This window comes from Pinus tabuliformis, chromosome 5_1 (assembly GCF_031772625.1).
Source record: "Pinus tabuliformis cultivar Carrire ecotype Pingquan chromosome 5_1, CPIR1, whole genome shotgun sequence".
Classification (NCBI taxonomy): Eukaryota; Viridiplantae; Streptophyta; class Pinopsida; order Pinales; family Pinaceae; genus Pinus; species Pinus tabuliformis.
The window spans coordinates 289275545-289301340 of record NC_142305.1 but is presented as its reverse complement, the minus strand read 5'-3'; the positions used below and the strand labels follow the sequence as shown (position 1 = coordinate 289301340).

The 25796-nt window shown below is 41.8% G+C and overlaps 1 long non-coding RNA gene and 1 pseudogene across 2 annotated transcripts in view; one reads left to right on the top strand and one right to left on the bottom strand.

Moving 5' to 3' along the window:
• LOC149164477 (uncharacterized) overlaps positions 1-25796 on the bottom strand; it is a 304885-nt gene that overhangs the window by 178130 nt on the left and 100959 nt on the right. The window lies entirely within an intron of this gene.
• LOC149164478 (uncharacterized) overlaps positions 15315-25796 on the top strand; it is a 100724-nt pseudogene continuing 90242 nt past the window's right edge.

Sequence of the window (25796 nt, the reverse complement as noted above, 5' to 3'; positions counted from 1 at the left end):
GACTTGTATTTTGGTTGGGTCCACATGCACACCCTACTCATCAATTATGTAGCCAAGATATTGAACCTGGGTCATGCCAAAAGTGCATTTCTCCAAATTGGCACACAACTTGTGTTGTTGCAGGGTTTGAAGGACATGTCGAATATGGCAGAGGTTCTCTTCCAAACTCTAGCTGAAGATCAAGATGTCATCTAAATACACCACCACGAATTCATTGGTGAAGGGTCACAAGATGTCATCCATCAATATCATGAAGCTTGCGGGGGCATTCATAAACCTGAAAGGCATAACCAACCATTCGAAAAGTCCCTCCTTGGATTTGAAGGCAGTCTTCCACACAACAGATGCGTTTGATAGGCACCTCGTGATAACTAGACTTCAAGTCAATCTTGCTGAAATATTTGGCCCCCTTGAGTTGGTCTATAAGGTCATCGATCTGTGGGATTAGGTACCTATTCTAGACAGTGATCTTGTTTAGCACTCGATAGTCAATATAGAGTCTCCAGGTCTCGTCATTCTTCTATACCAATATAATCGAGCTCCCACATGGTGATGAGCTGGGCCTGATGTGCCCTTTCTACAAAAACTCCTCAATATGCCTCTTGATCTCATCGTTCTTCCGAATAGAGCGTCAATATATCGATCCATTGTGTAGCGGCGACTCCGGGGCCATATCGATGGAGTGCTTGATCTGAAAGTGTAGAGGTACCCATGTAGCTGAGGTGAAATTGTCCCCGTACTCCTCCACGACCTTGTCCATCTACTGCTACTGTGAGGAGGAGCGCTGTCTGGAAATCGTGGCCATAACCTTCTTCTTGCCCTGAGGGAAATCATAAGGAAAAATAATTTTTTTGGTCTGGGAAATGATCTTATTGCATTTCTTTGCGGTGATCAAAGAGATGGTAGTAGGCGGGGCTACCTCCAGTATCCTATACAACTTATTGTCTAAAGTAATAATCACAAAGCGAGGTCTAGACTCATATGCATCATGTCACTTCCACAAGTATGGTTGTCCTTATAATATATCACAAACTTCAAGAGGAGCAACATCACACAGTACCTCATCCATGAAGGGCTTGATGTTGTAGGGAAGGCGACACTATTGGCTGACGCACAGATCTCATCCTTGGTGAAGCCAACCGATGGTTTATGACTGTGGATGCGTTGTCGTCAATATCCCTGACCGCCTCACAACCTCTGTTGAAATGAGGTTATTTTGGCTCCCGCTGTCGAAAATGAGCTGCAGTGGAGAAAATTTCACCCACATCTGTGAGTGGAAGAGGCATTCCCCCTCCTCTGGATCTTTAGGCTCATTCTTCTGGATCTTGGTGGTGGCCACGGTGCCACTCGGTTCCAAATCAATGATTTGCTTCCCTTTGTCATTCCCCTTGTCAAGTTCTGACTCAGAGTCGGAACATGTGTTTGATTCGGAAGCCTTTAGCTTAGCCACCAGTGACAGCTTGGCCCGACACTCACTTGTGTTGTGAGTGGAGCTCTTATGGAACTCACACCATTTTCCTGTGTCCTTCTTTATCTTCGTGGTGTTGTTATTTTCTTTCAACTTCGACAGGTTGTCCTGGGTCACTCCGCCTTAGCTTTGGTCTTTTCTCTATGGTTTGGTGACACCTTTTCCTTGCTTCAGATTCCCAAATCCAAAGTCTCACTTCTTCTATTTAAACTTCTGCTCAATCTTGACAGCATATCAATATATCGTGTCGAGCGAGGAGATGTGCAGGAACTCCATCTCGTCCTAGATGTACTTGTGTAGACAACCACAATACATGAGTACCAAATGCATCTCAAAATACTTGATACCCAGCTTCCTGCGGAGAGTATGGAAAATATATGTTAACTCTAACACACATTAGGGGAATTTTGAGGTCTAAAATGGGTCTCCTAAGAAAAATGTACAACAAAAATAAACTTTATAAGAACTAATAGGATTTAAGATGATGATGTCAACCATGGGGGACGATTCACCATTTTTGGAGTAAAAAAGTAAAAAGATTAAAAAATGACAAAATAACAAAATTACTTTTTCAACTCGTATTTTCAACATATCTCCCTAAGGTTTTACTCAAATTTCAGGCAGGAGTACTCATTAGATGCAAAATTTAATTCCTCATCTAAGGAGTACCTATGTTGCATACTTTCGATGAATCCTGCTACATGAGAAATGAGAAATACATGAAAAAAACCTTATTGCAATCACATTTTTCATCTAGTAGAGCCCATCGAAAGTATGCAACATGGGCACTCCTTGAATGAGGAATCAAATTTTTCTTACAATGAGTGTTGCTGCTCAAAATTTTAGTAAACCCATAGGGAAATAAGTTTAAAATACGAGTTGAAAAAATAGGTTTTTCTTTTTTCCCTATAAAATTGGATGATGTAATCTAATCTTATTTTATTATTTCTACTATTATTTTATAATTTCCTTAGGAGGCCCATTTTAGACCTCAAAATTCCCCTAATCTCTTGGTCCCTTCCTTGTCGAAGAGTGGTCCACTTTATGTACTTATCTTCATAGGTCCATACAGGTACTATTGTTCCTTGATGGCATCTTGGAAAGAATCTGAAGTGGGTGCGGTTGAAAACAGTGAGGATTCCAGCTCGTCCTTTTGTTCACAGTAGGCTTCCCACCAGTTCTTGACATGTGGGGCATCTTTGAGAAGTGAAAAAGTAATCTTTTCCCGATTCGAAAAGTCATGAATTGAAAAATATCCTTCCAATAGATTCAACAATTTATCTACGACGTCTGCATCCATTTGTCCCTCAAATACACGAATAATGAAGTTAACATGTACCTTTAAAAGAGTGGTGCCTCCAGAGCGGTTTTTGGATGAAGATGCATCGCTTGTGGGTAGTTGTCGAATGATCTGGGCAAAGTTATCCATCATGACATTCCTCTATCGCTCGAGGGCTTCCTTGAGAAATATTTCGAAAGGATCTATTGCCCCCTCATCTTTCTTTTCTTCCGCCATGGTAGGCCGTCGGGGTTTGCGAGGCTGGTCTTGCAAAGGTTCAACCAGATTGAGCCCTAACTCCTTATACCCTGACCTCGTTGGGGACATGCAAAGAAAAATAGAGAAAGAGCATACCGCTCTGATATCACTAATCCGAACATAAACAAGAACACAACAAATTACACATATAACCATAAATACAAAATGCGGCAGAAATAACACTTCATTTCATTAATATCAAAATACTAAAATATGCTTACAGACAGAATGGAAATAAACTAGCTCGGGCGATGGTAGCTTATCTCTGAGAAGAGATGTGGCAGCTACATGCCTTTGAACTGTGTTACAATGAGGCTCAAAGTCATATTTATTATTGAGAAACAATGCAAAACCCTGAAAACCAAAAAACCTAACCCAAGGAGATGAAGTGCCAAAATTGTGGGCCCCGTTTGGGTAAATTCGTACATCAACTTCCTAGGGTCGTAACTTTGGCATACGATCTTCGTTTGGCTATCATAATTCCTCATTTCGAAGGTTTTAAAGAATAAGTCAAAATCTAGATACCAAGCCAACTTGGGACAGTTTTGGTCTCTCTGTTTTCCCTAAAAATGTCGTTTAGGGCCTCAAAATAGCTCCGGAAGTTCAAGACCCTAAAAACTACCAAAAATAGTAAATTGTGCTACAATTAAGGAAACCAAAAAACTAAAAGAGAGTGTTTGGGGTCCAATTGGAATAGGTAGGTGGCCACGAATATCTATCTGGATCATTCCTCCCCCCTTAGGATGCAATGGTCCCCATTGCGTTGAGTGCCTCCATGAGATGGGGAATCTTTTGCTGAACTTGGTCCTTGTTGAGCCACTTGCCTTGGTGAAGGATTTGGCCAGCTTTGAAAACTCGATATAGATGGATCTTCTATTGGCGAGTGTTCTTGATCTGTGTGTCCATGATTCAATCAGTCGTGGCCTATTCCATGGAGTTTGGGTTTAGCTCTATTGGTGTTAGTTGTTCTACAACGTCGGATGTGTCCAACAATGGTGGAAAGTATGGCCGAAAGCGGTCTACATTGAACATTGGGTGTAGACCAAGGAATGGTGGAATGTTAAGCTTGAAGGCATTGTCCCCTATAGCCCTAGTGATGGTTTATGGCCCATGTTGGGCGCAGGATCGCACAATGGAAGTTTGGGGCTTAGAGAGCAGATTTTGGTCAAAAATTGTAATTCCGATGTAAAGACTCTGCATTTTGTGGGCACGGAGCGTGTAGCTTGTAAAAGAGTCATAGGGTTGTCCACCCTTAATTTTGTTATTGTAAAGTCAGCTATAGAGATCTACCCATGGTCCATAGACCATGGGATTGTATAAATAGAGCTAGGCTCTAAGTAGTTTGATAGCATAGTGAAAGATGGACATATGATGTATGCGAGATAGATTTGAAGTGTAAAGTCTAGTTTTGAGTCATAGGGTAGGAGAAGGCTCTTCAATGGAGTGCATGGAGGCCTAGTAGTTCGCAGTTGAGTGCGCGGACCCCTGCAACTGAGTGCGCAGGGAGAGTCGAGGCTGTAAGAGTTGGAAGTAATAATTAAGAGAAGTTTCATATCATTTTTCCGTATTTATTTCCTGTATTATGCATTGAATATATTGGGTATGAATTGCACTTCTACTATTTATATGATGCACGAATGTATATAACTGTGTCGATTAAGTGAATGCAAGATAGAATATATGTTTACGCGAAGTTAACTAAGATATGTTAAGAAAATAAGTAAGATACGTGGTGTAAATTGCGGAAACAGTGCAGGTCGTTGCCATAGCAACGCGAAAGCATCTTAGCCCTTGGTTAGGGCTGTGTGAAAGACAATTATAACAAATTGCGAAGGTATTGAAGATTATAACAGTACGTGAAGTGACCTATGCGAAGGTAGGTCTAGTTGGACTAAACTGACATCACAGAGTTCTCAAGGGTGCAGAAACTTGGTTACATCATCCCCCCATACTGCTTCAGGTGAGACTTCAGTCCATGCTCTGCGGGCTGATGCCAAAAGGGCCAGTAGTGTAGGGATTTGTTTGTCTAAATAACTCCAAACCTGGGTCAAGTCCCCTCAAGCCAACAAATGGTTCTGTTGCCAGGACTAGAATCTGCATAGAGATGTCTGATGTTGTATCATTGGAATCCAATTAAGAAGGAAATTGAAGGCTGGTTGGACAGAAGAATTCACGAGTTCACAGCACAAGAGAATAGGAACATGCGACGATCAAAAGAAGAGTGGAAAGATTACTACCTATACACGAAGATCCATGAAATATTCTTCGCGTCCTTCCCTATTGAGCTATACGAGTGGATCCCGAAGCTAGCAGATAGCCAAGGAAGGTGGAAACTTGACAGTCATATTGTGTGGATCCCAGAGTTAGTGCGAAGGTTGGAAGCATCGGAGGATAAGATCATGCATGTCGTTGATCACTGGCTTGATCAAATTATAGGAGGATTCATTACCGAGTTCACGGTTGTTGTTGGGAAAAGTATCCAATACGGAATGACCCTATCCCACTCTAAGGGTGATAGTTCCTTAGCAACAATCAAAGCAAAGCTATCTAAGATTACTTCTTTATGAGATGTAAAAGAGAGGAGAAAGAGATCCACTAACCGATGTCTTCCGCTAATGGTTGATCCAATCTTCTCTCCTTGCTGCTTGCTCCCAGCTCCTTGCTCTTTCACGGGCCCAGCTACACCAAGATCCTGCAAAATGACAAGAGAGGGAAACTACAAGAAGCATACATTCATAATTGATTCAAGGATTAGAATAAATCAAATACACAAGTACAACAATACATCATTGAAACACATGCATATAGAAGAACCTCAAATGCTTTATTAATGGAAGAAAGTAAGGTTCAGGAAGTGATACAACCATAAGAGGCCCAATCCAGCATCACCTTCCCGGCGGAAAGAAATCTCCTCTTCACCTCCTTCAAAGCAAATCACCTCAATAATTCTATACTAAAACCAACAGCAATTCTTTGCACAAAATTCCAGCCTCTTAGATCTCATAGGGTAGAGATCTTTAAATAGAGTTTTGGAGAGAGCATGAGTCAGCTTGATGTGTGACTAGTGTCCTCTCCAACTCCAGTTCTTCTTCAGTTCTTGAGTCCACTTGGAGATCCTTGCTTCCACTTGGAGTTTTAGAACCTCTTACTCATCACTAGGCGAATTCCCTGATCCAAGTGTCACTTTGGAAGCTTCCTGGGCACTGACACATTGAGGAATGAGACCTCCACATGTCAAATCTCGCTCAGCGCAGGTAGCCTTTGTTGGAGTTGACATTCAATGCAGGTAGACCATGGAGCAGTTGACATTCAGCGCAGATGCTCAGTGGAGCAGTTGACATGATCCAGAATTGACTTGTTTTTGAGTAATTTTCAGTGGAGAAATGATTTGAATTGCTGTGGTTTGCTGACCTTGTTCCTCTAGGGGTAGGAACAACATGTTTAGGGACTTTGGATCCCTTAGATTATGGACATTTCATGCTTCATGCTGTAAGGCACAAAAATGTCTATAACAGTTGCCCCCTAAAGTATGAGGTCGTTTATCGGGTGAAATGCTTTATCAGGAGGATCCGAAGTTCATTCAATCGCTGGGAGGTGACTTGTAATAAGATACAATACAATACATTATTTTTCATACTGCTTTCATGATCTAGCTGAGGCGGGCATTCCCATGCTCAGCTTTATAAATACATTTTCTGTACATAGAACAGACAATCGTCTGAAGGTAGACTGATAATTTTCTGATGAAATTATCATCGTTTGAGTAGGATGATCATCTGCTGCACATGTCAATGTCTTTATTTCCTGAATATATATCGCAGCCCGGATGGATGAAACTAGATCCGGGGTCTTCAAACTCGTCCGATCTTCACTCTAAGTACAAGTTGATCCATGTGAGAATTTCTTGGAGTCGAACATGGAAAGACATCGCTACTAGTCAATAATGTAAACTGTTAACAAGCGCGAGAGGAATCACTGATAATGATGATGACCCTCAAGGTACTGCAGTACAATTCATGTGGTGTGAATAGAGGGCTTGGCGTCGAACACCACACAAAATCTCCCGGTCGAGGGTCCTTGATGTATACCTATCGCCGGAAGTGAGAAACTTGCCATTGAGGCATGCAAGCTTCAAAGTATTGAGGGGGGTGTTCCTAGATCAACTTCTTGGATAATGAGCTGATGTCGACAAGAAGCGATCCGTCAAAGGAGGGCCTTAATGAATCCCACATCAGTGACACGGAACAGAGCTAATGATTGTGATGAAGGTGAAAACGATCTGTGAAATATGATTCAGGGTGGCGGTCATGAAAGGATGAAAGATGATGTATGGCAGTGGATGGGACACGGTTGACTCTTTCTGAACGACATCTCTTGAACATACAACGACACTGATGCGATGGATCGGTAGCATTACCCCAACTGTGGATGGTATGGCGAGACCATGGTGATGAGACCGGTGAATGAAACAACCCAACCCGATGTGATACGGAGGAAAAGTGTCATGTTCAAGAGCGACTTGCTACCATTAAAGCTTTGAGGTTCTCCCAATTTTTCCCCAGTCATTTCTGACCAGTACCTCTTTATTTTTGTCAAGCTTGAGGAGGATAAAATATGCTTGTTCTATAACCTGCCCTTCGGGCAAGCCCATCGCTATGTTTTAACGAGCCTAGCGATAGGGAAACTCGTTCTCGTCTAAAGACAAGTTTGTCGCTATTTAATGCATTTAACGAGTCTAGGGACAAAGACAACTCGATCCTTTTCATTTTTAGAGAGTCTGAAAAGGTATGTAAAGTTAACTCCAAAGGTCCTTTTTCGTCATCTAATCCCTTAAGTCCGAAAAAGTATAAAACAATACAGAAGGGATGAATGTTCGATAGCTTTATCGAGCCGAACTAGACAAGCGCTCGATCTTTTTGTGCAATAATCCCTCAGGTCCAAAAAGATTAAAATCTAGAGGAGGGATAGCTCTTCCGGTCGCTTTAACGAGCTGGAAGGCCAAAACTCGGCAAACTTTTCATATTTTACGAGTCAGATGAAAAGAGCTCAAAGAAGACTCGTATTTTGAGGAATGAGTGATAAACAGGGATAGCAGCAGATTCCAGGTACAGGTTGGAATTTTCCAATCACGGCAGTGTCACGAGGATGGCTAGGTGAAATCACTCTTCGCGGCTGTTCCTCAAAATAGGTAAACAATCAAGTGGAGGTGAATGATCGGCCAAATGAAAAGTGGAGGTGACGGTGCAAACAGGACCAAGGCTTTTATGGCTGATGAATTTACGATCTCAAATGGTTATTTACCGGTTCATTTTTTCTGGATGAGCTTGAACTCTGGGGAAGCTTGCTCACAGCTTATGTTTATTTTTTAACGAGCATGAATTCCGTGTTAAAACTGCTCGGTTTTGCGTTTATTTTTTAACGAGCATGAACTTTGCCAAAACTGCTCGTTTTATACCAGTCATAAGATAAGAATGTCTCCTGGAGATTGCTATTTTTTACGGAGCTTCATCTCTCTACGCTTTGCTCCACATCTTTTCTTTATGCAAGTTTGGTTACGACTAATCCTATGAGTTTAAAGGGTTAGACCTACAGGTTTAAAGGGAGGACCTAAAAATTTAAAAAATCAATAGCCGCCCTCGCTTGCATTCCAAAAGGTTTGCATGCCCCCAGGTATAAAGTACAATTTCAAGGTTACCCCTCCGGCTTCTCACATCTGCTTTTCTTTGGGTGTTCACAGCTACTTGTCTCCTTGCTAGTCTAGTTTTACTGGGACTATACGAGATCACAAGAGAGCAGCTACTTGTTTTTTCTCGCTAGTCTAACTTTGATGAATCTTTGCAAGATCGCAAGAGGACAGCTACTTGCGACAAGAGAACAACTACTTGCGACAAGAGAACAACTACTTGCGACAAGAGAAGAACACTCCTCAAAGACAAAACATTTGTTTTACTGAGGTGAGGCCTACCTCTTTCTGGTTACCCAAAGATTGTCTTGTTCACGGAGCAAACAAAACATTTCTTCGGCGATGTCTACCGAAATAGACAACGGTGAATGACCCTGTTCCATCAAACACATAACCTTGACAAAAGAATCTTGTTCTAGAACAACCCCTCTTCCTAGACGGACGGGGTACGGACTAGTCATATTCTCCCGCGGAAATTCTACCTTATACCCAGGGTTTTCTCTGCCCGAAGCAGACCAGGATGCATGCCCCCTGGGTTCCAGTCCTATCTTCCGAATCACTCGCACTCATCGGGAAGAAGAACTGGGGGTGGAGACATTTCTTGATTGAATAGACCATTCAGGGTTGGTATGTGACTATTTGCGATGCGTGATCCCAGAAATGAAAGTTGGTCTACGAGCTTGACCATTCTTCCTTCGTGTGGAAAACACATTACTCTAAAGAGTGAGGAGACTACTGCTCCCATGCAATATATATAGTCTCGTCCAAGGAGTAGGTTATAATCCAAGGGTCCTTGAACGACCATCACGTTCATTTGAACGGCCTTCCCTTTCAATGTAATGGGCACATTGGGGAGGATCCCTAATGGTCGACTGGTTCCTTTATCGAAACCCGAGAGATTTCTTATCTCAGGCAAAAGCGCCGGGGAACCCAGTGCTTTCCAAGCAATAGAGGAAAGGATACTCACAGATGCCCCTTCATCAATGATAGTTCCAGCCATTACCATTCTGTATATTTGGACTATAATTCTGAATGGTATACTGGCTGGTAACCGGGGTCTGCCTAGTTGGTTCCAATCAAAGGACACAACCAGGTTGCTTGGTGGTGGGACCGAATACACGGCCGGATATGACCCTGACGATGTTCCTTCCTGCGATAAAGGAATGGGCGCATTGCCCTGATGCTCGTCAGAGTCGGTGTTGATGAAAAGAATCTGGATGGTGTCATCCTTATTCTCTTCAGTGAGGGTGTCAGCTGAAGATGAATCTTCAGTGACGGTGTCATTTGAAGATGAAACTTCTGAAGGGAGAACCGGGTCAACTGCCGTTTCGACCTTTGGACTTTCGTCCGGTCTGGATTCAGTAGGTTCATTTTCAGTGACTGATGCTTCAGCTGACCACTTGAGCGGGCCAGCTGTATTTTCAACCAACGAAGGACTTGGCACGAGTTTTTTGTATCCAGGAGGAAGTCGTAACGGTGAAACCGGACGATCTTCCAAAACTCTCTTCGCTTCGTCTAAGAAGGGACAACGGTGGATGGCGTGATTGCCTTCACACGGTCTGCAGGGGAATCTTGCTCCCCCTCTTTGTCTAGAACCTTCACTTTCGCTGGTCGACGGTAAGCATTCAACATGGCTATCAGAGGTTGATGCTCCCGAACTGTGCAAACGAGGGGACCAGTCCCTTAGTATCCGGGGAATATAGGGACAATCTCGGTGGAAGTGGTCTCCTCTACATATGACACATGGCGATTTAGGCCCGGTCTGTGCTGTGTGTGGATTTTTGTCAGATGTCTTTTGCTTGCCCCCAGTCGCCTTAGGCTCCTTCTTCTTCTTCTCTCTCTTCTTCTTCTCCTTCTTCTCCTTGGGAGCTTGGCTTTTGCCGGCTCTACCTTGCGAAGAGGAAGGATTGGAGGAAGATTTATAAGAAGTAGAAAGCTGGAGGGCAGCTCTAGACTGATCTAACTGTTGACTTGACTATTCAGGAACCGTGGTGTTCTGAACTACACTGGTTGAGAATAGCCATACTGGCAGGCCAATTGTCAGTCCTGGAAGCGACAATGTGGCCAGGTGGGGCACACCAACTTCTCCCCAAGAGGAGAAGGGACTAGGATTTCCATCATGGGGAATTCCTTGGTTGGTGTGTTCCATGTTCTCAACCTAAAGATCAACGCAGGAATAGGAGGTGATTATGTTCCGTTTAAAATAAATTTTATAACGACGCTTTAGACACAACTCGCTTTTTCACTTTTTAAGAGTCGAGAAAAGCTAAAGATGACTCTAGTCTCCTTCGATGTTTTAACGAGCCCGAAGTGACAAATGCTCGGATGGACTTTTTCAGTTATAGAGTTTGAAAAAGGCCAAAAGAAACTGCTCTGGAGTTCTAGGCAGAGGGTGTGCCAAACTTTTCGCAAAACCACAGAATACGTTTTACGGTACGGGTGGTCGATCTTCGTGAATGTTGTGTTCACTGCATTGCGATCAGTAGGGCGGCCGACACGGCTTCCTATGGATAAAGGCTTTATTCCTATAGGGGTCTCCCAATATATACGCGATGGTACATGGGAGCACAAGTCCGTATTGATACTTATCGCTTCACCGTGGAGGAATCACCCAACCACTCGACGCTAAGATATCACGTTTAACGACGCCGGAACACGTCTCTAGCTTAGACCTCTATGTGTTTTCGTTATGTTTCAAAGCGTTGTTATGTAAATTCAATTTATTTTAGGTTGATCTTGTTTAGCAGTTTGCCTTTATGGATCACCACGAGATGTATGGTACAACTCCTAAATGCAGTCTAAAGATGATAAGCAAGCTTTTTCAATCTTTTCAACTTATGAAAATCTTAACTACTGAGGGAAAAGAAAGACATCATCTTTTCACACAGATCATAGAGCACACACTAATGCACTTTTCCCTAAATCAACATGCAAGCTGTCAAAATGCACATGCACAATGCAGGTATTTCTTTTCTCTTTCTTAATGTTGATGTATTACAAAAAGAAAGCTGTTGTATAATTTCGAATTCAATTTCAAGTGAAAGCAAACAAGCTTTTGTCCAAAATCAAAAGACACCTTAAGATTTACTTGTTTCAACACTAGAAATACTTAAATTCAAACCATATGACGAAAGCAAAAGCTCAATCAGCTATGAACAGCAAACAAACTAACTCTTAAGATCAAAACGACACTTATCACAGGTCTAGATCTAAGAGGCCACAGCAAGACTAGTTCACTTTCGTTATGGGAAACTACAAATGATGTAAGAAATACAAAAAGAACAAATACAGTTTCTTTATACAACCGAGGCGGAATAGTGGCAAAGAAAGGTGGTTTCAGATAGGTACATTGACTGGTAACAGGCTGCAAAAACAAGACTGAAAACTGGGCAACAGAAAGCAGAGAACCCCAGTTGCACAAGGCCTAACTGGTTCAGCGCAACCTCAACACTGTCAGTTTGACATTCAGTGCAGGTAGCCTTCACGGGACCTGCGTTGAAATGCAGACTGCCTTAACAGCAGTTGCGCTGAAGAAGAAACTCTCGTTTCTCTCAGGTTCTGGGTCACAGATTGCTAAAAAATCAACAGTTTTTGGCCTAATCAAGGCTATCAATCAAGTACACACTAGAGGATGATTCAAAGGAAGATGAAGACTATCACTAAGAGCTATTCAGAGTCCTTGTGGATCAGCTCTTCAAATCATAAACATGCCCAGAAACTGAGCTAGAGTAGCTGCCCTCTACTTTGCATTGGAAAGATCCAAATGCAGTTCGATTCGGTACTCCCTGTGTTTATAAAATGAATAGCAAGAAACACAAACATCCAACAAGATACGCTCCCCAGCGGAGTCGCCAATTTGTTGTTGGGAAAAGTATCCAATACAGAATGACCCTATCCCACTCTAAGGGTGATAGTTCCTTAGCAACAATCAAAGCAAAGCTATCTAAGATTACTTCTTTATGAGATGTAAAAGAGAGGAGAAAGAGATCCACTAACCGATGTCTTCCGCTAATGGTTGATCCAATCTTCTCTCCTTGCTGCTTGCTCCCAGCTCCTTTCTCTTTCACGGGCCCAGCTACACCAAGATCCTGCAAAATGACAAGAGAGGGAAACTACAAGAAGCATACATTCATAATTGATTCAAGGATTAGAATAAATCAAATACACAAGTACAACAATACATCATTGAAACACATGCATATAGAAGAACCTCAAATGCTTTATTAATGGAAGAAAGTAAGGTTCAGGAAGTGATACAACCATAAGAGGCCCAATCCAGCATCACCTTCCTGGCGGAAAGAAATCTCCTCTTCACCTCCTTCAAAGCAAATCACCTCAATAATTCTATACTAAAACCAACAGCAATTCTTTGCACAAAATTCCAGCCTCTTAGATCTCATAGGGTAGAGATCCTTATATAGAGTTTTGGAGAGAGCATGAGTCAGCTTGATGTGTGACTAGTGTCCTCTCCAACTCCAGTTCTTCTTCAGTTCTTGAGTCCACTTGGAGATCCTTGCTTCCACTTGGAGTTTTAGAACCTCTTACTCATCACTAGGCGAATTCCCTGATCCAAGTGTCACTTTGGAAGCTTCCTGGGCACTGACACATTGAGGAATGAGACCTCCACATGTCAAAACTCGCTCAGCGCAGGTAGCCTTTGTTGGAGTTGACATTCAACGCAGGTAGACCATGGAGCAGTTGACATTCAGCGCAGATGCTCAGTGGAGCAGTTGACATGATCCAGAATTGACTTGTTTTTGAGTAATTTTCAGTGGAGAACTGATTTGAATTGCTGTGGTTTGCTGACCTTGTTCCTCTAGGGGTAGGAACAACATGTTTAGGGACTTTGGATCCCTTAGATTATGGACATTTCATGCTTCATGCTGTAAGGCACAAAAATGTCTATAACAACGGTCGACACCTCAGTCAGCTATAGTGAGGCAGAGTGATGCTTTCTCAAAGGACCGCGAGGTAAATATGTAAAGTCTTTTAATACTTGGATTAAAATGCTATTGTGTGAAAAGAGGGTTATGCAGTTACCTTGATGTTTGGGGCTACGCGGAGTGGAAAAGCTTGCAGGAATGAAGGAAATAAGGGACCAAAAAATTGCCCCTTGATTTCACCTCCACGAGGGGACGAGGAAGAATGCGCAAAGGTCTCTCCACGAAGTGCGATTCATCTGATAAGGCAAAGAATTCTGCGAATACTACCTCCACCCACATGGCCACCAGCTTCACCACCGTCACCTCCATATTCTCCTGTACCACCTCCACCACCACTGCGATTTAATATGGCAAGAATAGTGAAGTTGCATGTGTTCAAAGGATTGGGAAATGAGGATCTAGACCAATTCTGGTTCATTATATGGGAAGCAAAAGGAGTTATAGATGACAGTATAAAGAAAGCAACACTAATTAGCACTCTACATGATCATGCACTGACCTGGTATATTAAGCACTCCAATGATAATCCAAATACGGAAATAGCGGATATCCAAAAGGTGCTAAATAAAGAATTTAGCAGGCCAAAGTCTGAAGCACAGTCAATCATTGGATTCAATGAGATCACGATGCTATCAGGTGAGACTCCTTGGGAGTTGGATCAGAGGCTAAAATGGACAATTCACAAAGCTAAAATGAATCTAATGGATGGACAACATCGTGAGTGGTTTGTAGCTTCGCTAACGCGACATTTAAGGAGTGCGCTATCGCAACAGAAGATAGCGACTCAAGCAGAGGCATTAGAGATCACGATGAGGCTACATGAGACCTCGATGTAAGATCCCAACTTGGGAGTTCAGCAGATCCACACGCAGCTGAAGAATTTATGCCTTGAGATGTAGAGTTTAAAACTGGATAGGACAGCTCGACCAAAAGTGCGTGAAGAGGTATGGTGTGTAAAATGCAAGGGTCAGGGTCATGACAAGGATCACTACCTAGTTTTCACAAATTACCTCGCAGGAGGAGGACTGATGCCTTTAAGGCTGGAAGCACAAGTAGTACCTAGCACGACGCCTGCTTTGTGGTGCGTGATTTGTTAAATAGCTGGAAAACATGCCACTGAAAACTGCCACTTGTTACAGAATTATACACAAAATTCACAACAGTTGTTTTGCAACTTTTGTAGGTCAATGGGACACGATGAGCACACTTGTAGAAGCTATGAGTTGATGATGGATAGAACTCCCACCTACAGGGTTCAAGCCATAAAGCGGCCCCTTGACCAGAATGCAGGAATGGCGCGAATAGGATTTTAGGGGCGCGGATGAGGCCAAGGCGGAGGAGGACCTAGAAGAAGTCGCGGACAGTTGATATGCTACAATTGCAAAGGGCTAGGACATTATGCCTGTGATTGCACGAATCCAACATGCACGTCATGTTTGTATTGCACCTTGTTTGATCATGAGGCATAATATTGTCCTACGCTGATATCTAGGATACGCGACAAAGGAGCGCTGCTGCCTCCCCCGACTTAGAACCTGTACTTGATGAGGTTTGAGCTGTGTGAGGAAGATCCGAATGAACATTGTGCTCTGAAATGGAATTGCGACGGGAGATGAAAAAGGAAAACAACCAGAAGATAGTACTTGGATTCACAAAGCTCTGGTGAAAGAAGCGGAGTCTGATATGGAGCGCACTTGGGAAAACTTCATGGAAGCTAAGGAGAGCTTTGCTGATGCCTCCACTTCAGGAAGCAAAGACAGACCAGAGCCGGAGATGGAGATGGACCCATATATTCTCACAACATACCTAAAAACATGTATGAAGTTACTATGCGACAGTAAGGCTGTAAAAGGATTACAAGAACTCATTAACAGATGCGCTGGGACCGCGCCAGGAGAACCCCGCATAGTCTGGAAGATTGGAAAGCATAAGACAATGACGAGAAGAGAAATGAGGCTAATCATGCAGATAAGAGAATATGAAATGGATCAAGTCATCATGGATTTAGGATTGGATGCGAATGTTTTGCCGAAACAGACATGGGAGCGAATGGGGAGACTTGCGCTGTAGTGGTCTCCAATTTAGCTAAGAATGGTGAACCAGCAGAAAATAATACCCATGGGGCAATTGCAAGGAATAACTGTGGATATCGAGGGAGTGAGCGCATTGACAGACTTTGAAGTGATAGAGATTTTGGATGATAGCATTCCCTACCCCACGCTCTTAGGAATTGACTGGGCCACTAACATGAACGGGGTGATTAATCTGAAGAAGTGCAAGATGATTTTTGAGAAGAAATCACTGCCCGTAATTGTACCCCTGGACCCTGCCGAAGGATCACACTATACGGAGCCGGTGCATGACTATGAAAGTGATGATGATTTGGACTGCATCTACAAGATAACAGTGCAAGAGCAAGGCTGGGTAAATCCCACCATGGATGGGTGGATTTCATGGGAGCGCGAGAGCTCCTGTACTTTGAATTCTGATGAGGAGATAGAGCGATGGTAGAATCAGTTACATGAAGTAGTATCAGAGCTTTAGGGTTGTCAATCTTGTAAGCAAAGTGGAGAGCGCCACTGAGGCAAAATCATCGCTTGTATTGGAAGGCTAAACGCGCTGATCCCACTGTGGAACTACACACTTTTTTATTTTGTCAGTCGTCGCAGATGTGAAGTGTACAGTTGCGAAGATCTTCGCGAGACCATGGTGTATAAGAGCACCGACTGTGCGAACAGAAAACAAGGCTATGTGTTCAAGGAAGGCGGTGACTATGCTATTGCCGATGATTGAAGACCAGATCTGTGGGGAGCGCATGGAGAAACAAAGCTGCACGAAGCTTTTGAGCCGTCGTTTACTTCTGAAGTGTTTTGGATTAAGTAGCAGCCTAATTTCTTAGCTGCACGATAAGTTTTTTTCAAGAAGATTTGCATCTTCCATCAAACCTCTACAACGCATTCTCCCCAGCAAGGCCCACACCTGTTTTTCCTGGTAGCCTCCATAACTTGTCTCAGAAGCCCCTCCGGACTGCACCGTGCATGCTGTGGCTGCTCTTCATCTTTCATCTCGAAGCAGGTGAAGTTCGCAACTGTTCGATGTTTCTTAAACATGCGTGCATGACCGTGTGGGCAAGAACTTTAACCTCATGCACCCAACTTACAAGCAATGCCCGATCTTTGATTCGTTCTTCAAAGCTATTCGGTAAAATTGTAGGCTTCCCATCTTTGATGTCTGAGTGGAGAACACACAAAGAATGTGATGAAAAATCCACGTATAGCTAGCAGCTGCGCCAAATTCAAGAGAGCGTTCTTGCGCAGGAAATGGAAAAATCACTGTGTGGCAGCTGTGGCGTGGTCAAAGGGAGAAACATATGATCTACTCCTGAGGCTGAGGTTGCTACGGTCTACCAAGAAGGTTTTGTCTTGATTGAGGCTGAACAGTCTGAGGTCAGCACTACCTTGATCATGGATTGGTGGTGCCGCGTGGATTCAATTGTTGGTGCCTTTGATTGTTGTAGATTCATGGTGTCATGGATTGGTAGATCTGCCTCTGGGTGTAGCATAAAAGAGTGAAAATCGTTGTAGGATCAGAGGAGGGCAGCCGATTGCAGAACGTTGGTTTATGTTTTCAGTGGTAGCTTGCTCATCCATGTGGCAATGTTTCTCTTGTAGCAGATTTGTCCTCAAAATTTAATTGTTTGAGAAACTTAAGTTGCAAGTTGTGGAGATCCCAAAACTAATTCGGTAAATTTTCTTGTAAATTATTATATGCCACAGAAAATGCGATTTTTTTTTTGCTGATTTGAACCCATCATCAGAAATATGTGCATCAGAATTAGATATTGAGAAAGCTTGTGACAGGTCGTTTAGTTGCTCGTTGCAAGAGTTGAGGCCACTAAGACCTACGTGGCACAGAAGCCACAATCTACAAGGTTCTACAGTTGAAGAGCTTCCAAAGGGAGAATTTTCCCGCCTGCGTGGTAACCGGGTTGTTGGAGCTCGTTAGAGGATCGTGTGGAGCCGAAAAAAGAATCTTGAAGCGAGATAAGCTGGAATTTAACAACATGTCTATATTTTTAGATATTTTTGATTCTGATGATGATGATTTTTTCATGTGGGCATTCAAAGACATTAGCATGGGTAGTATGTTCGAGTTAGAAGAAATTTCAGAAAAACAATGTGGTTCTGTTGATGACCACGAGAATCAAGAGGCACAATCTGTTGTGCAAGATCTTGAGCCTGAAGACACATGAGCTGACCTTCAGGAAGGGTGTAAAGTGGAACAAAGTGTTGAAGATCAATGGGACGAGCCACATGAAGCTGATTACAAAGATGTGGCAGAAGAAGACAAAGTTGGAGAGAAGTTAGATTATGATGATCTCATTAATATTTCTGTGTGTGCAGATGTTACATCAATGAATGATGAAGACATCATAGCTAACTTTCAGATGATTGACACCGGAAATAGTGAGAGGGAAAATTCTCCTGTCCAGCTTGTCACAATCTTGAGAAGGGCGAGAATAAGAATTCAAGCTTTCCATCACTGAGGAAGAAATGAGGTGAAGAGATATCACTACCTCATGGCGAGGAAAGAAAAGATGAAGCCTCGACTAAAGATGAACAAGTATGGGCTCTGTTGCAAGAAGACAAAAATGAAAACCTCTATTACCAAGTTGTTTCATTTTTTAATTGTGAGCTAAGCTGAGACTAGACCAACAGACATATGTTATTGTTCAATACCCTTTCTCCATTAAGCGGGAGTGTTGGAATGAATGGAGAAAGCTAAACTTAGATTATTGTTATGATGATGATAGGATTGAGACTCTAATATTAGATCTCAGATCCTACTATCTAGGGAGTGGTTGAAACCACCCTGATTGTGTGAAAGCCTATATGTATGGAGGTGATTGGATTGCAATATTGTGCAATAGTCTCATAGGGTGAAGGAAAAAGAAATATTGATTGTATAATGAGGGATTTTGGCATCTGTTATCTCAGGGTACAACAAGAAGTCCCCACTCTCTGATTTAAGTAATCCTCTCAACAAGCCAACCACCGTAGTTTATGGAGATGCAGATCAGTGTAGAGATTTCAGTCAATCTAAGAAAAGTAGAAGCAGAAGAAGCCTATATAGGTCTAGTATAGAATACTGGAGTGAGAAGGCATGGGAAACGAAAAGATATCAAGCTATATTAAAGGAATTTTCTTGCGATTCTAATTATTTCAGTGATTTCCAGCCCTCTAAGACAACTTCTGACTCAACCAACAAAGAGGCCAAAGTTGATTGTCCTTATTCAACTTTGACACACACTTCTAGCACTCCCAGAGTTAAGATGCTTACAAACATTGAATTAGATGAGTTGAATGGGTGTCTTTATCTGGGATTCAGTTTCAATTATGAAGAAATGTCTGAGCTCTCAATACCTTGCTAGCCTTGGAGTTATGTTATGCAATCGGCCAACAGTTTCAAGATGACCACCATCAGAAATTTTATCTTGTGTCTACTCTTGATAAAAGGAAATATCCAGACAATGAGGGATATTCATAATCTCCTATTGCCAAGTGGAAAATCTCCATGGGAGATGGTGGTCATCTTGAAACTGTTGGCCGAGATGGAGATGGAGGTAAGGGAGGTGAAGCGGGTGGTGGCGTGGGTGGAGGTGGTAACTGTGGAATGCACTGCTTATCAAACTGACTGTGCTTCTTGGAGAGACCTTAGCGAGCTCTTCCTTGCTCTCTGGCGAAGGTGAAATTAAGGGACTATTTTCTAATTCTTCGCTGCTTTTGTAGATCTTTCCACTCCGCGTTGTCCCAAACATTGATGTATTTGCAAGACCCTCTTTTCACACAATAACTTAATCCAAGTATTTAAAGACTTAATATACTTACCTCGCAGTCCTTTGAGAAAGCGTCGTTATGCTTCGTTGTAGCTCACAGTTGTGTTTACCGTAAACTCAGTGATAAATCCCCCTATTATCCAATCAAGCCAATGGTCCACAACTCAGGTGATCTTATCTTATGATGCCTCTAGTCTACGTACTAATGCCGGAGTCCACAGTATTAGTTGGTCGAGCCTACACCTTCCCTGGCTGTCGGCTAACATCACAATCCACTCATATAGTTCAGAAGGAAATGATGCAAAGAAAATCTCATGGATTTCTGTATACATGTAGCGATCCAGCTACATTTTCTCAGATACTTGCAGAGTTTTGTTTTCTTGTGTCGTGAACTCGTGAATATTATTGTCCAACCTCTCTTCAATTTCCTTCTTTGTTGGGTTCCAGTGGCATGACATCAGACATCCCTTAGGCAGATCCCAGTCCCGCCAGCAGAACCATTTGTTGGCTACATGGGGCCTGACCAAGGTTCAGAAGTGATTTAGCCAAGAAAATCCTGGTACTATTGGCCTTTCGGCAATAGTCCACAGAGGGCGAACTGAGGTCTCACCTGACGTAGTAGGGGAGGGTGCTGGAACCAGGTTTCCGCACCCTAGGGATGTCTTAATGAAGGTTCGGGAGGTTCACGGTCCGAACCTGCGTGCTGGCGCTGCTTCACGCAGCAGCCTGTGCGCACCTTTGTAAGGGCCGCGAATATAGTACTATCTTCATCTCGATCCTTACTGTGCTATTATATTAGTGCGTTGACTTAGTTTGTGTGGGCCCAATATTCTTATTACTTATTCAAATTTCAAGTAAGTGTGCGTAATCAAAAACAATATAAATGCATAAAGATAAATAGAACCATAGATGCACAATATTCCAAATCGAAGTTATCTTTATTAATAATCCTTTTCAATTTTAGTTCAATTATAGACCTAACTCCACCCTGCGCACTTAGCTGTAGGATTCCGCACACTCAGTTGCGGACTATAGTAGGCCTCTGCGCACTCAGTTGCAGAGCCTCTTCCTACTACTACGACCCAACACACTTCAGATCCACTTCTATCCTCTAACCATGCCTTTGCATCTATCTATTACTTTCTTACCAAAAGCTCTCTTTACACTTAGAGCCTCACTCTATTTATACAATCCCATGGTCCACAAACCATGGGTAGGCTGACAAAACTTTACATTATTTTACAATTCTTAGGGTGGACAACCCTATGACTCATCCTAGACTTTCGCGCTCCGTGCCCATACTTCGCGGAGTCTTTACATTACATTGACCAAAACTCAGGCTTTAAGCCCCAAAACATGCTGTGGGGGGCATCCGCTGCCCAACACATATTCCCCTAGGTTCTTGACTGGTGCTAAACCTTAGCATGTGAATTAGGGTTTGTGGGAATTGTATACTCCTCTTGCATCGTTGTAGCCCTAGATATATGTGATTGAAGGTCCAACCCTTCTTTGAATTAATCCTCACTCCCTAGGGTGATTATAATCTTCACCTTCTCATCTTATCTCGAAGCATGATCACATTAGTAGCATTAGGGTTTATGGGAATACCTTTTGTCAATGACTTCGCCTCACCATCATCCTCATCTCTTCCAAATTCATTAGGGTTTATGCATTTTTATCCTCATCATGCACACCTGAAACCCTGGATGGTTGAATAAAGCCCCAGCCTTGTTTAACATTATCTTACCCTCTAGATACATTGCCACAAACATGTTATGGCACTGACAACACACCATAACATCATCTTGGCATTGTTGGGTCATATTTCTATGACTGCACTAGGGTTGGAGGGATTTCCATGATTTCCATATCATAACGTTGATCTCTTCTCTCTCTAAGATGCAATCATAATTTCGGTTCTAGACATGACAATTGCATAGTCATTTTGAAATTGAGGCAATTCACGTGCTAAGGGTTTCAATACATTCGAGAAAGTGTCATTCACATACCCAAGATTAAAGTCTTGGAAGATACTCATGCACACAATTGATCACGCTTTTGAGAAGGTCATTTACATTAGTGGTATTTATATCATCATTCAGAATGCCTTTAACATTTTTTTAACAAGTATTTTAAGGCATGGCCCCTGTTCATTGCAATTTTAGGTCTTAACATTGGAGTGTTCAAAGGTTTTTATTTGTGACATATAATATTATCAACACCTAATATTACCTCTGTGCAGGCTCGACCATAAATGAGGTTGTGTGCCACCTCACAAAGATCATGATGGCACCTCTGGGATACGAAGACCAAAGTTTCTAGGTCATCAGTAATGACCAACACCCACGAGGTCTCTACATTGAAAAACCACTTGTATGAACACGTTGAAGGTGAATGGTTGACCACGTGTTAGATAAGCTATGAGGAGGTCATCAAAAGGTTTGAGGACTTTGGGTTGAATCTCAGCTCTGCTCTACTTCGATTCATCCAGACATTGGTGTTTATCACAAAATGAATGTACTCTATTGAATGAATAAAAGGATTGGGTCTTTAAAGATAATACACATGAGCCTGGAAAAGGGCGGATTGAAGCTACCATCTCATTTTCAAAAAAGTAGTTTGAATAATATGAATGGATGAAGTATTACATGTATATCATCTACCATGTGTTCATGAATTGTTGGTCCATAAATTATGTTGGACAAGGGATGATTGCAAAGGAGTTGTTTGTCTAGGATTTTATTGGTCAAAAAAACATCTTAATAGGAATTGGAAGGAACGTCTAAAATCCCTCACATCGTAGAGTCTAGTTCATCTCATTCAGATGCTGGATATTTTGACAAAGGTTGCATAATACACATTAATGTGCCTAGAATAGAAAGAACACTCTAGGATTTAAGTGTGGAGTGATGACCATTTCTCTTGAGGCAGTGATGAGGGTGCAATTCAAAGAGGTTTAAAGGATCGTGTTGACGTTGTGCTTATCATTTCTCACTAAGCATTGGTTTGGATTGGAGTGCAAGGTTCACATTTGAAAATATTCACTACAAAGCCATACAAATAATCTAACAAATTTTTTTATGGGTTATCACATAATTCAAGCATACGAGGTTAGGGAAAAGGAAAATAAGTAATCACGGTTTGATACGTGCCAATCGATGCCAACCATAAATAGAAAGGGAATCACTTTAGTTTCATGACAATTGCTTTAAAGCATAACATCATCCCATGGAAATACAATCTGGAAAGTGGTCTAAAGTTTCCAATTTTCAATGTTCAACGTGCCTCTAGGATAATGATTGGGCCCCTATTCAAATAAAACATGTACCTATCAAGATTGGAATGCTCCTGGGTCATCCATTATTAATGTATTCTCCACTAAAGAAATTAACAACGGTTTGGATACTTATCAAATGACATTTTGTTAAATAAGAATCATGTCGCACGTCCAAGCATCGGAGCCCGCACACATATTATGGTTATTGAAAAACCATGTGTAAAGGAGTATCACTGTGATTTGATATTTTGAAATAAAACATTTGAAGCAACTATATGCCATTGCTCGACTGGCCAATGTATGATGTTTGTTGAATCCATAAATCACCAACTTAGTTACCCTGTTGCAAACATCCTTGATTTAATGTTTTGAAGAAGACTACTCTTACGCTGCTGGGGATTTTCTAATGAATAGACGGGGAGGCTCCCATCTTCTGTTCCGACTAAGAAACAATCTTTTGGTGTCACACTCAATGAAAAAATAACTTTTCCCATCGTATTATATTGCCTTATGATTTTGTTGTAGCGATTGCAACACCCTCCAAAATTTTAACGTACATCCAATTTCAGAGCATTCCTTGATTTTTTCCTTGATGTTTGCAAACACTCGATAAGAAACATTCATTAGAACTTAGTGAAGGAACGTGTTGATGTTGTGAGGTTGTGCTTATCATTTCTCACTAAGTGTTGGTTTGGATTTGAGTTAGGGTTCACATTTCAAAATATTCGTTACAAATCCATACAAATAATCTAGCAACTTTTTTTTATGGGCTATCACAAAAATCAAGCATATGAGGTTAGGGTAAAGGAAACCAAGTAATGGTGGTTTGATACGTGTCAATCGATGCAAACTGTAAAAAGAAAGGGAATCACTTTTGTTTCATCACAATTGCTTTGAGGCATAACATTGTCCCATGGAAATACAATCTGGAAAGTGGCCTGAAGTTTCCAATTTTCAATGTTCAATGTGCCTCGAGGATAACGATTGGGACCTATCAAAATAACACATGTACATATCAAGATATGCATGCTTCTGGGTCATCCATTATTAATGATCTCTCTATTGAAGAAATTAAGAGCGGATTGGATACTTATCAAATGCCATTTTGTTAAATAAGAATCATGTCGCACGTCCAAGCATTGGAGCCCCCACACATATTATGGTTATTTAAAAACCATGCGTAAAGGAGTATCACTAAGATTTTATATTTTGAAATAAAAAAATTGAGGCAACTACATGCCATTTCACGACTGGGCAATGTATGACGTTTGTGAAATCCATAAATCATTAACTTAATTACACTGTTGAAAACGTCCTTGGTTTAATATTTTTAATAAGACTACTCTTACGCTGTTGGGGCCTTTTTAATGAATATACGGGGAGGATCCCAACTTGTCTTTCGACTAAGAAACAATATTATGGTGTCACACTCAATGAAAAAATAACTTTTCCCATCGCATCATATCGGCTTACGATTTCAAGCGAATGCATGGATTGTAATATTATCTATCCTCAACCGCTAAACAAACTAAGAATTCACCACAATGGTTGAGCTCCATGCAATTAATATGACCATTTGCTTGGAAGTTGCAAGAAGTTTCCCGTTGATTGAGTAAAGAAGCAGGTTAATCGGTTGATTGGGAAGGAAAACTTATTCAGACATAGTATTATGCTTATTACAACACATCACTATCATGAGAGTCATATTCTTGGAGCTAGCAACCGGAAAGAATTTTACAGTCTCCTGTAGGAAATATCACTGCAAAACTGGATTGTTTTCCCTGTTACTTGGAAGAGGCATACAAATGGATAACGCTAAGATATTCCAGACTCACTATCATGGGTTTGGAATACAATTTTTCGGTGGAAAGTGAAGGCTCGTGGAATTTTCAGATTTAGTTGTTGGTAATAAGCAAGACACAAAGAGACTTCTTCAACTAAGGGAAGTGAAACTCAAAATGGAAACATTTCTATCACGGCACAAAGTAATGGCACTGATTTGAACATTGTTCGAACCTGGAGCGATGATGTACCATTGATGAATTTTGGTGAAATGGATACGTGGGTGAACGCAAAGGAGGTTTCATGTGTGGGGAAGGATAAAAGTGTGACTGGGAATCCTCCCGAAAGTCACACTTGTTGGGTCACGTTTTGACGCCTTAGGCGAGCTTCTTTAGTGCAACCAACCCTGTACAGCGATAAGGATACCTCCAGGATGTCGCACTCCTTCCTAAGTCGCTAGATCACATTCCAATGTCGCAGGCAAGCCCTCTAGGGAGTGTGACCTATCCAAGATGCGACTGTGCGACCTCTGGTAAGTCGCACAATCACATTATAAAGCTTCAGGAAAGCCTCCAGAATGAGAGCCCCGGGTGTCGCATATAACTCTCCATAGGTTTACTTTTTATCTGCGACGTGTCTATAAAGCGACCTGCACCCATTATAAGATTGCCTCACTAATGTTAGCACTTTGTGTATGGGAGGATAATGCACCATGCATAGAAGGGATGTGCCTTAGCCAATTTGAAAGCTCAAGTAGTGCAAGGTTCGAAGGTTGCAAAGGGTCGTGTTATTCAATGGCGATGGAAAAGGAGTTTTACTTAACATGTAGGAAATGTTTAAACCACAATGGCAGGTGCGCTAAAATGACATAAGGCTTAACAACTTTGCAAATGTTTAAGAAACACAATGCAACAATACCCAGCATGTGTGACGAGGGTAAAAATAGTGTGGAAGGTTATATAACAATAATGATCTAACTAGCCAAGGAAAGAAACAATTGGTGTCACCTTGGTGCCAAAATATTAAGCATATCAACACACAAATTTGTGATCATGAAATTGCAAGAAATTTCAAGGCTAAGAATTCTTGCTCATTATTAGTTGTGATATTTACTTCTTATATTTCATCACAGTACTCGATGCCTAGTTAATGATTGTGTGCATATGTATGATTGAACCTACGAAGGGAGATTCCCATCATTTATGTAGGAACTTAAGATGAATTGGTAGCTAAAATGACCCAAGGGATCGATGTTGCGGAAAGGTTTTCA